Below are 12,413 nucleotides of genomic sequence, written 5' to 3'. Positions count from 1 at the left end.
CCCTCTAGGCAAGGGCAGCAGGGAAAAATAAAGCAGAATTTAATAAAGCCATTGGTACCTGGCTGTTTGGGGAAGGGATGGGGAGGGTGGGCGGCGCTGGGTCTGGAGCTGGCATAATGCAGCTCTTCTCTTCTATCCTTGATTCAATCTGATGGGGAATCTAGCTCGGGCTGTGCAGGCTGAGGTTTGTCCTTGCAGGAGCTGGGACGTTTGGCTTGGGAGCTGTGGGAGAGTGCCATGACATGCCGGGAGCGATGCTGGAGAGCCCCGTGCTGGGGTGGGAGCTATGCAGGAGAACCGCATTCCCAGGCGGGAGCGACGCAGGAGAGCCCCGTGCTGGGATGGGAGGGATGCTGCAGAGCCCCGTGCTGGGATGGGGGGGATGCTCGGCAGGACGGCGGGTCTGGCCGAGCCTCTCTCTGCTGTGTCTGTACGAGGCGCTGTGGGAGCCGCTCCGCAGCGGCCCATCTGAAACCCATTTTGTATTCCTGGGCTCTGACAGACGCCGCTGCCGCTCCCCCCGGCCAGGCTCCTGCGGCAGCAGGAGTCCGTCTCTTACACCCGCTGTCAGCAGCAATTCCTGTCACCGATGCCCTGCGAGACGATGAGCAAAGCACAACCCGAGCCCACAGTGCAGTTCCTGTGCTCAGCGGGAGCTTTTATTTGTGCAACCTGTGCTGCAGGTGAGGCTGTCTCAGAGTGGAAAAGTAATTGCTGCCAAAGGCTCTGGAAAACCTCACGGAAGGAGGTGATTTAAAACATGTTCTGTAGAATCGTAGAATATCATGAGTTGAAAGGGACCACCACAAGAATCGAGTCCAACTCTTAGTCTTTCACAGGACACACCTGGGAGTCACACCATAGGTGCTAATGGAGAATGGTGCAGTAATTTTAACAGACTGCCCCAGAGGGGAAGTGGGGCAAGTAAGTGGGGCTCACCATTTATACCTTAAGACTTGCTTTTTATTTCTGGCTTTTCAGGTGTTGGTGTCATTGCCGTGTGGGCTGTGGGTTTGGACCTGGTCCATTGCATTCGGAGAGAGATGGTGACCCCCAGGCAGCAGAGGGATGCAGGGTGGCAGGAGCTTCCCTTGCAGGGGCTGATGTGAATGATGTTACAAACCCAGGAACTCGTGTAATGGACCATGTTCTCCTCCTCAAAACACAAGGCAGAGCCGAGGAGCATGTATTTAATTATCAGTGATGCTAATTGTTCGCTCTGAGCCCTTTGGTGAGCTACTCAAACTGTCTTCTCTTTGTCCCCCATGAAGGGGGAGGGGAAGATCTGTTTTCTGGAGGGCTTCTCACTGTGAGCTGTGTCCACAGGAGGTTTGGAGGTCTCCAGGAGGAGCAGTGACTTCAGTGAGAGTGTTGGGATACAGAACTGCAGCATTTGGCAGCGAAAGCCATGAAGAAATGCCTCAATCCAGACATTTCTTACCATGAGGTTGGTCTGGAAGCCGTTGGCATGAAAACTGTGTTGATTCAAGAAGTGTGTACGCTTTGGAGAGCTCAGGGGCTTGTGTGGGTCCATGGGCAAAACTCTGCTACAGAAATGCAGAGGTCACAGCTCACCATCCTGCTCTGTCCCTGGCTGGCTTCCAGGCAGCTCGAGATGAGAGGGAGGCACAGTGTACCATCACTCTGAACAAAATGTCTTTCTTTATCTTGGGAAATGCTGGGCATCCTTGAGCAGAGTGTGCTCAGCCAGCTAAGATGCCAGTGAGCGTTAGCAGGGCTGGTGCTTTTCACCTAATGAAGGGGTTTGTAATTTTGTCTCAGATTCTCGTCATCAAACTGTGCCAGTATCAAAGTACTCCCAGCCTTGCCCAAACCATGTGCTAAGCAAATGAGGGAGACTTTTTCTGACCCACCAGGCAGTGCCTTCACAAATTCCATGTTTTGTCCCCCAGGCAGATGGATCACACACAGCTTTGGCAAAACCACATTTTGTGGCGGAGAAGCTGCAGTTTCAGTGTTTATTTCTCTGTCATTGCAGGAATTCAAAATGGATGGAAGTAAATGCCATTGGGATTGACTCTTGTTTTGTTTGGACCCTGCACAGGTCTCTGTGGAAAACATAGGAGGAGTGCAGGGGACAGAGAAAAGCCCAGAAGATGTGTCAAAAAGGCAGTGGTAGCCAAAAGAGTGGTCAGAAGGGAGTGGAGCAGGGCTGGGGATGTGTTTCTGAAGGATGAAAAGGGAGTGGAGGGCATCTACAAACAAAATGGGGATGCTTTGGAGTGGGTAAATGCTGAGATGAGTGAGAGGGGCTGCTGAGAAACCAGGTGCCATCTGCTGCAGCATGGAGACCTTCCCTATCTGCTTTTCCAGGGAGGAAGGAGGGCCCAAAGTAGAGGAGAAGAGAAAGAAATGAATGATTAAGTGGCAAACAGTTATCAGAATGCAGCGGGCAAAATCCTGGGGGTTTTAATGGACCATGTGGGGGCAGATTATCTGAAATAGATGAATGGTGGTGGGAGCTGTAGACTTGCACCAAACAGTTGTTGAGAAGCAGACTAAAAAGAGCAGTGGGCTAAGGTGCTGCTTGCCCGTGCTGAGAGTGGAAGGCTTGCAGCTTCTCTAGCTGTCAGTCTCTGCAAGCAGGACAATGTCCATGGGGGGTGAAAGTGATGCAGGAGAGATGGTGCCAATGACCTTTCACATCTTATTGGGCACCTCTGTCTGTCTCCAGTTTTTCTCTCTCAACCTTTGTGTGCCTTATTGATTTCTGACTCTGTATATTTTGTGTCTTGGGTAAATCAGAAGTATTTGTCACCTAGAATGATCATGCTGAGAGTATAAAGCTTTTTACAAAGTCTTCAGTGACCTTTAGCTAATGGGAAATCAGTGAACTGAGTGTATATAAGCATCTCCTGAGTGCTGGGTGTTGCTGTGCACAGTGGGAACCCACCTTGGCATGACACAGCTACCCAGTAGTAGCCTGGGCATGCAGGTCTCCTGGACAAAGGTTCTTGCATCAGGTCAGGATGACCTACATTTGTGTTTCTTGATTGCCTCCATTTGTCTTCTCTCTATTGTGTGAATGTGTGTGTGTGATGTCGGGTGTCAGAATCAGTCCACAGTCTTGGGCAGGTGAACACGTTTGAAATGTTTAAACAAACATATATGTTTTTGATGGGGTGAAATATATGCAAGTGATGGCCTTTTGTTTTCTATAAGCAGCAGATCATTTTTGTGATTACAGTTAGTATGTTGCAATGGATTGTCATTTCTAGGAGGGTCGCTCCTCCCTGTTAACCCAGTTTTGTTCTTCAGTTCTTGTAAGCAAATCCTTGTTGTGTCCCGGGGATGTCTGTGCTGTGCAACCACTGGGATGCTGTGGATATGGGACAGTCAGGCTCCACCAGTGGCTCTGGACATCCCTCTGGCTGTACATCCCCAAGCCTACTTGCTTTATTCCTGTTCCAGCCACCCTCAGCAGCCAAAGAATGAACCCAGACATGGCTGCATGTGCAGTTTTCACTGCATGGATCCGGGGGTTATATCTGGGGCTGGGAGTTAATCCCCGATTCAAAATGATGGAGTTGGGATCCTATTGGGTTTCCCTCTTCTCGCTTAGATGCCTCAAGTCTGAGCTTTCTGGCTTTCTTGGATTCTCAAAATAGCATCAGGTTTCCTTTGAAGACCTGCCAGCTGCAACAGGAGAGAGAGTTCAGCGTATGGTGGGCAGTAAAACTCCCAGTGTTATTCCACAGATACTCCTGAACTGAGGCAATTCTTGTATTGATTTTGTATCATATACACAGATTTTCCTGTGGAAAATGAGGGTGCTGGGAGCCAGCCTGAGAACAAAAGCCCTTAGTAAGGTCACAACAAACCGTGTTTCTCCTCCACTGCACAGCACCAGGTAGAGGCAGAGAGCAGGATGAAGCTGCTGTGTGGGGAGGGCCCCTTCATGTACCAAATTTGGGTCAGGTTGGGATCAGGCCCCCAGCACAGCCGTGGCTCCAGGCTGCAGCATGATTTTGGGGAGCAGACCTGTTCAAAGGAAAATGCAAAGCATCTTTCATCAGCAAGTGAGAATGTGAATTCAAGATGTCAGGGCAGGTTCCAGATGCTGTTGCACTTTGCATTTATTACATTTTTTAGAGCTTAGCAAAAGGTCAGTGTGCTTGGACACAGTTCCTGGCTTTTGGAAAGTCTGCAGGTTTGGGAGTAGTGCTTTTCATTTTATTTTCAATAAGAAAACAGCCTGCTTGCAAGGTTTGCCTTTGGAATTGAGATGCCAGTGAAATTTAGCTCTCATTATTTTAGGATAAAAAGACAACTACGGACAAGATTTTTAGGGGGGAAGGTATGGTGGGTTTGGTTTATTTTTTCTCTCTTTCTTTGTTTTTTCTTCCAATATACAGGAAAAAGCTTTCAGTATAGATTAGTTTGCTGCTGTTAGTGTTAGCTGTTTTTTTCTGGCCATGCTGATTGGAAGGAAATTTCCAATACAGCTTGGTTGCCAGAAACAGATTCTTTGCTGGAACATTTTAGTTAAAATATTCCGACTTGCTCCTTGCAGTGATGCCATTCAGTGTGAGAACACCTAGCAATTGGCTGCCTTGTTCTTACCTCTGAGCTTGATATTTTCTTTATTTCTGTTGGTTTTTTTTTTTTTTTGCTGGTGTTTGCTTTGGACAAGCCTGTTCCCACACTATGGAGACGGTGATGCCACTTGGATGTCCACAGAATCCTTCTGTGTTGTACTGGGAGTGGAGAGCAATAGCAGGAGGAATTCTTCCAAATCCAGAGGATGGACTTAATATGCTGGTGCAGGACCAACATGTGGGCAAGGCACTGGAGGCAAACCTGGGTTTTCTCTCATCCTCTGATCTTCCTAGATCAAAGGTTGGGCTCGATGATCTCGGAGGTCTTTTGCAACCTAAATGATCCTTCTTTCTGGGAGTTACTGGACACCATGTATTTGCCTCCAGGATCTCATTCGGTGCCTTCCAAGTAAAAATGGGGAAACTACACGTGTTTGGCTTGATCTGCCTGACCCTGGCAGGGCATTTCTGATGCCATTGTGCTGCTGCAGCTCACTGCCCGCAGCTGCAAGGCTTGACAGCGTGGTGCTGAGACACCGCTCTCCTCAGCCCTGTTTAGACAGTCACCCACAGATAGCGGGAGCTGGATTGGGATTTGTTTTTCTTCTTTTCTTGTTTGGTCAAAAGCAACGGGGGATTTTCCCCCCCCCCCCTCCCTGAAAGAACAGCAGTGTTTGGTTTGAGAAAGGATGAGGTCAAGAAATGGCAGGAAAAGGCTGTCTCATTGTATTTTCGGTTACTTGATTGCTTTTTTGCACCTGCACCAGACTTCCACTGGTGAGAACTGGGGCTTTGCTGGGCTCCCAGAACGGTGCTGTCGGAGAGGAAACATCTTCTACTCTCCAGTCGCATCCTGTGTTTTCCTTCTCGCTCTGTCATCACTTTACAGAGTAAAATCCCAAGCTCACATTTGCACGTTTGCACAGCCATCCACCCTTGTGTTCCTGGCTGCTGTCAGGCCACGAACGTGGCAACCACCAGCAGCGAAGGGATTAACTGGCAGGTGATTTTAAGGGCTCCCTTTCAATTATGCATCTCCTGTTTTTCTCCAGTGAAGTTCTCTGCAAGTAAAGAGAGATTTTGCAAAATAAGGAGTTTAAGAACACAATAGAAAAAAGGAACAATAAAAGAAATTTATGAATAAAAGATTTAAGAATAGAAGAAAAAAAATTTAAGAATTAAAAAGGAAGGAAGAAGGAAACAGAACTGACAGGTCATGTTTCTGGGCTGTCTCAACAGCAGTTTACAACAAATTCCTGTGTGTAAGTGTGTTGGAGCTGCCTTTGCGTTGCCTTTCCCAAGATCAGAGAGCACCAGGAATGCAGCCGGGATACAGTGAAAGGTTTTCCATTCTTAATTCTGCAACTGGGTCATGCTCTGATCTTCAGTGAGCCACTTATCTGCTTGATGCCTCCAGTTTTGCTGAGGTTACAACTACTGACTTGTTTCTAAGGATTCAGAAATGCCAAACAGATACAGAGAATTGCAGAGGACATGTTTTAGGTTAATGGCTGCAACAATTAAACGGGTTCAGTTCTTCCCGACCCCGGGCTGTGGTTACATGGCAAGTTAAGCAAACAGTTCAGTTACTGCTGCAGTGCCCACAGGGAGGGACTGACCCATTAAAAATCTTATTTTGCTGGACACCTTGTTCAGAGGTTTTAGTTTATGCTAGTTATCCCTAATCTGAATCATGTGTATTTGATAGGCCAGCATGCTGCCATTGGATCCTTTCCTGTTGTGCTTTTCAGGGATGTGAGGTACGTGCCTTGCATTAGCTCCAGGGCACTGTACACAAGATTTTCTGCATGCAATAGTCTCTGGATTTTAATAACTTACTGGGCAGGTCGATGATGAGTTGACATCTGTCCAGTCCTATTGGCAACTCCTTGGGTTTTATTTTGACTTGGGAAACTGCAGTGTGAAACAGGCCAAATAATTTTTTCCTAGAGTGGTTTTTTTTTAGTTTTCCTATTCCTGCTCTAACTCTGCCTATTTTAAGGGCTGAAGTGGGTTAGCCCTTCTTCTCCTTCCTGCTCCCAAACAGGCACTTTTTGGAAAGTACCACTGCCTTGGATTTGCAACCTCTGCCATTTGAGTGTGTCAGATACTCTGGTCTATAACACCAGCTATTAGGGCTGTGTTTAGTCTAACAGTATTTGAAATCAATTTGAGCTGGTGGATTTGGGAGAAGACTTCAGAGATGCTGGAAAAGAAAAGTTATTCCAAGAAACCAACATACTCTCAGGAGCTCCAGAGGCAGCCAGAGAGAGAATAGAAATAGGTTATCTAAAGCCCGGACAAATAAAATATTCTTATTATAACTCCATGGGCATTATGCCAGGTCTCTGCAAGCAATATTTCTCTTTGCATATTGCTTTGCCAGTTAATTGGACATCTGTTATTTCATTATTTCAGCAGGAAACATAGCTTGAGTGATGACTTTGGTACCCAGCCCAGTGCTACTGTGCACTTTCTGAGCCCTGAATTATGGAAATGCTTCCAGTCGGTCTCTGCTCCTTCTCCAAGTGTGTATGTGCATTGTCAGTGCTGCTTGGGGGCATTTTCCAGGGGCAGTGGTTCTGTGACACACTCCTCTAGCAGACAGCTCTCCCCATGATGTTCAGGGCCCTGCAAGGACCAAGGCAGCTCCTCCTTCCCCATCTCCTGCTCCTCTCCTTTCCCAGCCTGGAGACCAGTTTGGCTGCTCCCTTGGGGACATGGGTGCAGCTGGAGGACAGAGCCACACACCATGTGCAGGGATGTGGCAGCCCAGGGCTGGTCTCCAATGCCCAGTTCTCTTTGCCAGACTGTTTCAGCCAGTTATATCTAGAAACCATGGTGAAAACAGCTTATTTTAAGCTGATACAATTTCCTTTTTTTTTTCCCCCAAGACCCTGATTTTGTAAACAAGTTTGTTTACCCTTCCCACCCAGCTCTGGGGTTTTCCACCCGCAACCAGGGAGTACAGACCAGCCCCTGAGCATGGTTGTAGCTGCCTGCTCGGATGCTCACAATGAATTGTTTGCAGACAAGATTCAGACCTGCAATTACTCACAGAAATTACTCAGCAAATAGTTTTGAATAATGAATCCCTTTGAGAAATTTGAGTTGTTTTGCAGGCAGATTCCAGACAGAGAACATGCTCAGAAAGTCATAGCTTTTAACACATTTTCCCCTCTGTTTGCCAGGCTGTTGAGCTGACATAACATCCCTTTCTGGTACCTTCATGCAGGATTAAACTGCTCCACCAGACTCATGTGATGCAGATTGAGGGTGCCCACTCGAGAGCCTCCTGCTCTGATACAGCTACAGGCACCATGTGCCCCCACGTCCCTCCATCTCCTTCTTGATGGGAGTCTCAGATGAATTTTTTTCCAGTCCAGCCTCCTTGAAGTGATGCAGCAGAGATGTCTTCATCCATAGATGCTACCAGCAGTGCAGAGCACCCAGAGCTGGAGAGCTGGACCCTGCCATGTGTCACCCATTTTGGCCAGTATTACCTCTGTGATCTGCACAATCTGCACTTAAAACTGCTGGGGGACCTTCGAGGGAAGGGGCTGTGGAAGTGCAGAGAGTCAGGAGAGGTCTGTGTGAGAATTTCACATCCTGAGATCTACAAGAGGAGGAAAAAGCAGCTCGTGAGGTCAAGTATCTGTGGGTTCGTTCCAGCTCCCACCCCCCAACAAAGTCCGGTGTGTGATGTTTTATAGCTGGGGAAGGAGAGCTTTTGGCAGGGAAGGCAGAAATGACTGGCACCACTTTGCAGCTGAGGCTGCTCGGTCCCTGAGTCCCATCAAGGGGCTGATTACTATGGAATAAAAAGATGGCTCTTGCCAGCAGGGAATCATGACAGCAAGGATCTGAGGGTCAGGCTCTTTTTTGGACAAGTGGCTTTCAGTCACCTGCTCTGGACCCTGCAACTGGCCAAAACGGTGAATGATACAGGAGGGACAGTGCAGGACATGGTAGTTACACTGGTAAATGAAGGACACAGGCCCTGGGGGAAAGAGGAGAGTTCAACCTGGTGGCACAAGAATCTAATAGTTAAATATTAGGGCCAGTCACTTGCATGGCCCTATATCTTCTGTATCTGCTTTTACAGACTGGGGAAGGGCTCTGGCTCCGAAGGGGAGAGGTGATTTCCACCAAGAGATCTGCCCAAGCCTGGTCAGGAGATGTGTTTGGGGGTAAGACTTGGACTGTGGTTCAGGTGACCCCCCTGCATGTGCAACAAAGAGCAGCAGGAAACTCTCCTTCATGAGCTAAACCCTGCAGGGTCAGGCTGCATCCGTGGGACTGGGGGCCCTTTAGGGTGAGGGAGAAAGATCTGGGAGGCTGTGATGGCTCTGTCCTCTCCTTCACAGTGGTCCTGGCACCCACAGTCCAGGGATGGGGTGCCCTATAAACAGAGGTGGCAGTGCCACAGCAGCAGGATTTGGGCAGACATCCACGTTGCTGCACATTCTCTTGGCCCGTGCCCGTCTCAAGGAACGCGTCGCAAGCGCATCTCTGCAAATGGATACGGCTCTGCTCTCACCGGGGCCACTGTTTGCATATTTGAAGCTCTACGGGCACGGTCTGTCAGCGGGAGAGCTGCGGTGAAGGAAACAGCTTCAGACGCTCGTACGCAAACCCTTCTGCCCGAAGGTAGGTCGGGAATACAAATCAGCTCCTCTCTCTGTTGGCCTCTGTGAGTTTAGATTTGCGATTTCTGCATATTCAGCTGCGTTTGAAGCACCCTCCAAAGCTCCCACAGCCCCTTCCGAACGAGCCGAGGTGGGAAATTCCCGTTCTCGGGATGTTTTGCCACCTAGTGCCCGGCTGGGAAATCTCATCCGGCTGCGGCAAAGCTGGGGCTCTGGGGAGGCAAAAGCACTAGGGATGACTTTTATGGGAGAGCATGAATATTTTAGGAGGACAGAGTGATGCAGGAGCCTGGATTTAGGGACTACTGTGGATGAGACCCATTGGTAGCCAACAGCGTGTGTTGGTATCTTGTTTCTGACAGTAGACTTCAAAATCTTACATTGTTCCCCTGCTTTCATTCCTGTTGCATCTCTGAAAAGGTGATGGTAGAAAGTGAGAAAAAAAGGGAAGAGTAAAAACTTGCTGACCTGGGAGATGAGTATCACGAAGGGGAGTAGAGCTGGATGTGAAGAGAAATGGCAGAAAGGACAGAGATGATCAGGAAGAAAATCAGGCAAGAAAACAAGTTTCACCAGTCACTGGTCTTGGTTCCCTCATCCATCAGACAGCTCCTGCTGTCCAAGTGTTTTGTAAATCTGGAGCTGATGGTGGAGCTGAAGCTCTGAAGAGGAAGCCATCTGCCTTGTTTCCAGCTGGCTGAGAGCACCTCTCATTGCTGTTCCCCTGCTGCTCAGGAGATGTTTGAAGAGATGCTGGTGGTGGACAAGACCTGCCTGTGTGTAGCAGGCAGGAGGTTTGTCAAACAGCAAGGGAGAAAAACGACACTACTGACCCAGATCCCAGAGCAAACTCCCTGTCTGCCTGGAAGGCAAATAATACCAGCTGGGAAGCCAGACCCACAATGGCCTCTCTCTCTCTCTCTCTCACTGTTATGACAGGTTACTGATGATGGAGAAATGTCTTGTTGGTGGAGAAGGGTGAGAAGGCAGAAGATAGAGATGGACCTGAAGAATCCCAGGTAAGAAAAGCCTCCAGACCATCCTATTTGTCTGTTAGTCAGCTCTCTCCCTTATCTTGCCCTCTGCAGACAGGGGATGAACAGCACATACAGCCATTTCTTGTGGGTTTGGCATCTGTCACCATCACCAGGTTTCAAGGGAGACTTGCAGAGACACTGTCAGAGGAGAGTTCCTGCTGTTATGACATGCAGCCTTAAAACAGCACTTGGAAGCTGCTGAGGAACAAACATTGCAGCGAGTGGGCAGCGGCTCAGAGCTTTTCTGGGCCAGGAGCTGACTTAGGAGGGAAAGTGCTGTCCTAAAGAAGCCTTCCACAAGCATCCTGCCTGCATGTGGAGGACGGTCCTGGAGAGATAGGCACCCAGGGTGGGTGTTTTGCCATCTTGGGGGGCAGTGTGCCCAACTCTGAGTTTAGTCAGACTCACCATGGCATCGAGTGCTGTGGCTGGTTCAGCAGCAAGGACGGGCGATTGCGTCTGTGTCCTTCTGTCACTCCGTGTTTGTGCTGCCAAGCAATCTGGTGCTGCGTGCACCCAATGTGACCAAACACTTTGTGCTCACAAGGATCAGATCTTCAAAGCTATCAGACTCCTAAATATGCCAATAGGTGACTAATGGCTTCTAAGTGGACCATGCTCTAAGAACCCTGGGCCACACAAAGGGGTTGAGATAAGACAGGAGAGGGATAAGGGCTTTGCATCGTTTTTAAAAAAACCCTGCAACTCTCAAGTGTTTTGAAAGAATGTGTTTAATGTCTAATACTCATTTCTCATGAAAAGAAAAACATGAAAGAAATACCTTAAATATTTCAATTACTTTATTGATTAGCATTATAAAGTATATATTATTAAGCCATGTTCTGTTGTGGTTCTGCAGCAACTGATAAACAGCATCCTCAGCAAGTGTTTTCACAAGCTGGTTTTTTTTACTCTGTAGAGTTCAGCTTACCCCTATCTATTTATCTTAAAAACAAAGTACAAAAATATCACTGCAGCAGATACACGAATTGTCTCAAGTAGTATCCTTCTGATGGTCTTAAAAATAGAAATAAAACATCGCAAAACAGAGTCATCATCAATGGCTGGAACGAAAATAGAACCATTACTACATGTTTTTTGAAAAAATTATTCTTGAAGTTTAAAGGTCATAAAAATCCAATTTTGCTGTTTGTTTTAAAAACTCAGGTGTTGGAGAGTCTGGGTCAGAGAAGAGATAAAGGTTTTCTCACCATAAATGAAAGTTGATGTAAGTAACAAGATCCATGTCTCTGACCTGTGAGAGACACCGAGCTGGTGCATGGGGAAGAAACTGCAGTTCAAAATCATCATGAAGTCGTCAGAAAATCTTTCTCCAGATTGTTTTTATCTGCAGCTGGGAAATGTGGTGAAATCTAGAATTCCCTCACGTCTCACAAAAATTGTTGGTTGAAGTAGCTCATCTATAAATAATTTAAGTTCCACTTACATGGAATGAAGATTCCAGTATCTCACCAGCTCGTCATAAAGACAAGCAGCAACTTGTATCCTGTTACATCACAAGTCCCTGTGGAAATCCCCTTTTTTGTCCTTGAGACGTGGTGTTGAAGTCTCGATGTGAGCAGGCGTGGGATGCAGGGCAGTGATTCTGCTGAGGCATCAACTAGGTTTCAAAGCTGAATTCTAAAAAAAAAGACCTCTCAATTTCCCTATATCTGGTACATGTTACAGAAGCAGAGGAATTAAATTTAATTCTCTTTATAGAGTCCAGAGACTCAATAATTTTAATGCTGGGTTCTTTTCAAGCTGATTTTTAATATGTCATTACTGTTTAAATGGGGTTGCTTGTGGAATGGTGCAATTCAGGCATGGGCTAGGAATCCTGGGCTGTTCCCTACAGAGCTGGGACAAGGCAAAATACAATGAGCCACCATTTCAGATATCCCAGAATTCACTTTCAGGTCACTGAAGTGTCTCTAGGGCACAGTGACATGTCCAACTGTCATTAAAACCTGGGTCATAAAAGTACTAATACCCTCTCAGTAGATCTGATGAGGTATCACATTGCAGCAGCAGACCTAGGAAAATGCATGACTTCCTATTCATTTCATATCATCTTAAGGATCTCTGGGCCAACTACGTCATGGAGAAGTGTATTATTTCTTCAAGAGCCGCTGAATCTGTGATGGTGGAGATTAAATCCACATATC

The sequence above is a fragment of the Manacus candei genome, unplaced genomic scaffold (assembly GCF_025592945.1).
Source record: "Manacus candei isolate 608988 ecotype Guabito, Panama unplaced genomic scaffold, ASM2559294v1 h1tg000002l, whole genome shotgun sequence".
Classification (NCBI taxonomy): domain Eukaryota; kingdom Metazoa; phylum Chordata; class Aves; order Passeriformes; family Pipridae; genus Manacus; species Manacus candei.
Note: the sequence above shows the minus strand (reverse complement) of the source record.